Raw genomic sequence first — 6,148 nt, 5'->3', positions numbered from 1 at the left:
AAGGGGAAGTAATTTATGGAAACCAAAGAAATAACAAAAGAAATGAAAAACAAAGACATAAACAAAGCGGAGAATAGTAATTTATTTGTAAAATACATGAAATGAATTTTCGAATTGAAAAAGAAAGAATAAGAAAACAAATTATATATTTTGATATGAGACAAAAATATCTAAGAGAGACGTGTTTTTATTTCATAGCCTTTCGCTAGTTTATATTCTCCAAGTTCATTAATCTTCCATATTGTCATTCACATTGTGTGTATGTGTGTGCGTAAGTACGTTTATATATATATACTTAAGAGAATATTTCAGATATAGAAATAAAGTCAAACTATAACCAAAATGAAGCGAAACGCAAAAAACCTGCAATCTGAACACTTCATTGTTTCTTCGTTGAATATTCTGAAAGACATTGCGATATTTTCTCTGAGTTATAAATTCGTTTATTTCATCATTATTGTGATATTTGTTTGTTTGTCTTTTATTTTACTTTTCTGATTGGTTGTGTTTATTTTTCTTCTGATTAAAAAATTTAAAAAAAACTTTTATAGCCAAATTGTGCAATTATTTTTCTTGACAATACAACAATCACTTGATTATCGCGGGTGTTACGTTCCAAAACCACCCGCGATAGGTGAATATCCGTAAAGTAGAAACAGTACTGCATGGTATGTTTTGTTTTTTATTTTTATAAAAAAGAACTCGTTTGGTATTTGCGCGCTTCTTGTTGAAAGACTGCCGTCAATTCGTAGACAGCCGTGTGCTGTAAACTTTAAGTCGTATCCCCACAGAAAATCGTCTTGTGGCGTTTGGTTTGGTAAATACAAGTGTTTTCTTTCTTTGTCCAGTTCCCTGTTTGGCAAAACTTCGTCAAAATAGACAATTACCCCGATTGCGCTTGAAGCACCTTATCTTGCTGGAAAAAAAGGCTCCGCAAGGCGGCAAACTGGCAGAAACATTAGCACTCCGGGCGAAATGCTTAGCTGTATTTCGTCTGTCTTTACGTTCTGAGTTCGAATTCAGCCGAAGTCGACTTTACCTTTCATCCTTTCGGGGTCGATAAATGAAGTACCAGTTGCATCCTGGGGATCAATCTAATCGACTGGCCCTCTCCCTCAAAATTTCGGGCCTTGTGCCTAGAGTAGAAAAGAATATTTTAATGGGTTAAGTCTAAAGAGAAACGAAAATTAAATGGATTACCAGCTCTTAGAGTGTATATACATTTTGTAGACACAATGTCTATATGATATTTGTGAATACAAACTCACATGCACCGACCTATATAAATGTAATTATGGTGGTGGACGCTTGTAAAGACTGTATGACTGAGTAATTTAGAAGTTTGCTTCTAAATTACAAGGTATAGGGTTTCTTCGCATAGTGTGGTCTGTCGGTCAAATGTCTTAATCTCTACACCCGGGTGAGAGTAGAAATAAAGACAATCGTCCAAGGTGTTCATGGATTGAACACCTTCGGATTGATTGTCTGGGAGAAGAAATGTCCATCCTTGTCACAGACTGGATCAAGCTGGTTCCACAAGAGATTTACTTTAAGGTTAGATATAACAGTGGAATACTCAGTTTTTTTTGTTTTTTTTTTTGCCTCCGGTTGTTCAGACAATTGAACAACTGGAAATGCGTGGTCAGCAATGTTGCTCGTAATACATCTCACCCCATTTATATACATGCTCAAATACATGCACGCATGCACACGTACGCAGAAAAAGGTGCCACAGAAAATATGTTATTATACAAATAAATGAGAATAGAACCAGCTTTGGTGTCCATCAAACAGGACGCTTATTTATATAATTGTTTTATTTAACCCTGCCTACAACACACCTGTCAGGATCACAATATGTTAATAAAATTATTTTAACATCAGAATATATTACAGCTAAAATATTATTACTGTAAGATGGATATACGCTCGCCCACATGCATACAAGCACACACATACACACACACACACACACACACACACACACACACACACACACACACATATATAATTATATCATAAAACGTAACGTCTTGCTGCTTTTCTTTTAATTAAATAATTAGAAGCTTCTATTAATTTGCTTCAACGCCCACTGTACTCTACTCCGAATACAGGGCTGTAAAAAAAGTATCCTGTATTCAGGATCAGAAACCACCATCACCATCACCATCACTAGTATTCAGCCACCAAAACCACCACCGCCGCCATCACCACCACCACTACTACTACAGCAATCATCTCACCAATGAACGCCAACACTACCACCTCTACTTCTTTCTCCTCCCTCAAACGAAGGCACGGCTGCATATTGTTAAGCTACCACCACCACAACCGCTACTACTACTACTACTACTACTACTACTACTACTACTACCACTACTACTACTACTACTACTACTACTACTACTACTACTACTACCACCACCACTACTGCCGCCACAACCACCGTCTCGACCACCTCTGTTACTACTACACCTCTGTTACAGCTGCTGCTGCTGCTGCTGCTAATACTACTAATAATACTACCACTAGTACTAATACAACTACCACCGCAACTATCACCTCCTCCAACACCATTACCACTAGTTGTTACTATATAAGGGCAGCGATTGTTATTTGTCATTGCATATCTTAACTGAAGTCACATACGGTATGCCGCTTTCTGTGTTATAATATCATATAACTCTCTCTCTCTCTCTCTCTCCATATATACATGCATACATATATATGTGTGTATGTGTACATGTCAACATTTATACATGATACAAACACACACACACAAACACACACAGACACACACATATTTGTGACTTAAGTCTACCATTGGTTTCATGTTAAGAAAAGTAGGAAAATATCCTAGTGTCTTAACAATGTTTCAAGCCGATCACATGGAGAAAGGTGCTCGCCTCCATTTTGGAAAACAATTAACATGAAACCAATGGCAGCCTTAATTTACAAATAAAGAAATTATATATCCACCAATGCGGTCTTGAGCATTCATTTTATCGTTCGACATGTGTGTGTGTATATATATATATATATATATATATATATATATATATATTTATAGGTTATGAGCGATTGTGGTGTCAATTAGACCCAGCGGTTTCAGGTAATGCTGAGTAAATGCTATGGATAGACCACAGTTAAGCTCCAGGTTCGGTGGTTATGGAAATAAGGGGTCCAACGTAGGTCATATATCAGCGTGTGAATATAAGGATTTACTTTTCGTAATGAGATAAAGACAAAGGCTATGTATAATATAGAATGTCTGACAGCTGTTTCCAGGATATTTATTATATCCCTTCATCGGAGACGGTGTGAGAGGATGATTAAGCAATAGTTAGTTTAGTTAAGATAGGAAATAGAGAGTGAATGTAGAGATATTGTATTTGTAAATCCAATGTTTAGGCAGAATGGTATACATATAAGATTCCAATACCTTGTGAGCAAGATCCAATTGATTTTAAGATTGGTCGTTGCCTTTGTAAATCCTTATTAAAATTCCAGCAACCCAGCCCATGGAAAACAAGACCGAAACCGTTTGCGTTGAATAAAGCGTCAAAGTTACGATCCTGGATGCTTGAGTTTGATCCAACTTGATCAGGTAATCACGAAAGCACAGTTTACCACTCAACCTTTACCGTTGTGTTGTATCGAACGAGACGAAAGTTGTGAGTATTCATGGTCAAGATTGCACACGTCTTCGATTCCTAACTTGACTCACGACAGATGTTAAATTTTCCGCTAACGCTGGTCAAAATCTTAAACACTGTGTTTAACAGTTATGAGCCAAATATAATCATTTACAACCTTATTTTTCACACAATTTCTCAGTTTGATAAGGAGGCGAACTGGCAGAAACATTAGCACACCGGGCGAAATGCTTAGCGGTATTTCGTCTGCCGTTACGTTCTGAGTTCAAATTCCGCCGAGGTCTACTTTGTCTTTCATCCTTTCGGAGTCGATAAATTACGTACCTTTACGCACTGGGGTCGATGTAATCGTGTTAATCCCTTTGTCTTTCCTTGTTTGTCCCCTCTATGTTTAGCCCCTTGTGGGCAATAAAGAAATAAGAAATAAGAAACGTTAGCGCAACGGGCGAAATGCTTAGCGGTATTTCGTCTGTCTTTACGTTCTGAATTTAAAATTCCGCCGAGGTCGACTTTGCCTTTCATCCTTTCGGGGTCGATAAATTAAGTACCAATTGCGTACTGGGGTTGATCTAATCGACTGGTCCCCTCCCCAAAGATTTCGGGCCTTGTACCTAGAGTAGAAAAGAATCTCTGTTTGATATCTCGCCCACGTTCAATGAACTGGAAAATTCTTCTGTTATGCTGCCAGTGTAGTAGATGTCTGCCATGAGGTCGGCGAACAAAGCGGGAGCATATTCACATAAACCTGGTACATCAACTCATTATGCTGAATATCCAAACCAGGTGATCTGCGCTGCATACATCCACTTCTGACCACCTGCGTTACACTTTTGCAACACTACATCTTCTGCCGAGCTAAGAAGTAGGGTCAACTCTTGTCATTGTGCACGCGCTTGTATGCATTTATGTGAGTGAGAGTGCTTACATTGGAGTCTCTGAGTGTATACTCATGCATGCTGGTATGTTTGCATATCTGTATGCATATACTTATATACATATATATATATATGTATGTGTGTGTGTGCATATATATATATATATACACCCATACATTCATACATACATATATATATATATATATACATTATACAATGAAATATGTGCGTGTATGTAGGTATTTATATACGTGTATACGTATGTATATGTAAATATATCCGTACATACACAAGTATATACATATATATACATATACATACATACGTATATACATATATATATATACATATATACAATTATATATGTGGGTTTATGTACGTATTTACGTACGTGTAGACGTATGTATATATATATATATATATATATATATATATATATATATATATATATATATATACAAATTACGATAATTAATAATAATCTCTACTTCCATTTTTGTATTTTAAATTTTAAAGCTGCAGAATATATTAGAAATGAAGACACATTCGACCCTGTACCTTTTCGTAATCCTAGCTGTCTTAGTTTGAGGAAAGGTCAACAGTGAAGAATTTAATGGTAAGTTATTTTTCTCAACTTTACTCTTCCTAAATTTCATTGGGTTTACTCTTCACTAATGCATCCATACATAACACTTCGCTACATTTATTTATTAGCTGTCACAACAACGAGAACGGATGTAGGATGCTATAGATGGGTGTTTTTAAAATGTGGGTGACACTAAGGCAAGTTAAATGGAAGTTAATGGAGGATATGACAAAAAAAAATTATTTCTTTTTCAACTTCCACCCCTCTGCTTCTCTATATCTTCCTGTTCCTTATTTTCCGCATTGTGTTCTATCGCTAAGTCTCCTGTTGGTTCACTCAGTTTAAAGGATCATTTCTTCACTCTAATCAAATGTCCGTAAAAGACTCTTCCATATATACTTTTCACTTATTTTGTTGCTATATATTTTTATATTGTTTATAAAGATAGTAACGGTATGGTTGATATAAATATTGCTAATAATAATACATTCTAGTGGAAGCACAAGGCCTCAAATTTGGGGGAAGGGATTAAGTCGATTACATCGACCCCAGTGCGTAACTGGTACTAATTTTAACGACCCCGAAAGGAAGAAAGGCAAAGTCGACTTCAGCGGAACGTAATGGCAGACAAAATATCGCTAAGCATTTCGCCCGGCATAATAGCGATTGTGCGAGCTTGCCGCCTTAATATTGCTAATAATCCTTTCTACTATAGTCACAAGTATAAAATGACTCTTATGTCTTGATTTTCTTTGTTTCTTCCTATTTCTAGACGGCAATACGGCTGGTTCAAATGCTGAGAAGAGGAACATGATGAACGCAGCTATTGATGTTCCAGCTGCCGATAGAGTTGGACGCGAAAACTCTGGAGTAAACATGATTGAAGACAAAGAAAAACGAGCAGACAAAATCCCTAACAGTCGAGATGATAAATATCCACAAGAAGATGATTTCATATTTGTTGGTAAATGAATGTATGCATATAAAGATATATGTATGTAAGCATGTACATATATATATATATATATATA

At 36.3% G+C, this 6,148-nt stretch overlaps 1 long non-coding RNA gene across 1 annotated transcript; it reads left to right on the top strand.

Moving 5' to 3' along the window:
• The first annotated feature begins 572 nt into the window (after positions 1-572).
• On the top strand, positions 573-6,038 carry LOC128249548 (uncharacterized). Its single transcript, XR_008265667.1, has 3 exons — positions 573-668; positions 5,048-5,147; positions 5,890-6,038. It is a non-coding gene; the product is annotated as an uncharacterized LOC128249548 (long non-coding RNA).
• Positions 6,039-6,148: the final 110 nt, after the last annotated feature.

This window comes from Octopus bimaculoides, chromosome 15 (genome assembly GCF_001194135.2).
Source record: "Octopus bimaculoides isolate UCB-OBI-ISO-001 chromosome 15, ASM119413v2, whole genome shotgun sequence".
In the NCBI taxonomy this organism is placed as follows: domain Eukaryota; kingdom Metazoa; phylum Mollusca; class Cephalopoda; order Octopoda; family Octopodidae; genus Octopus; species Octopus bimaculoides.
This window is presented reverse-complemented; position numbering and strand designations above follow the sequence as displayed.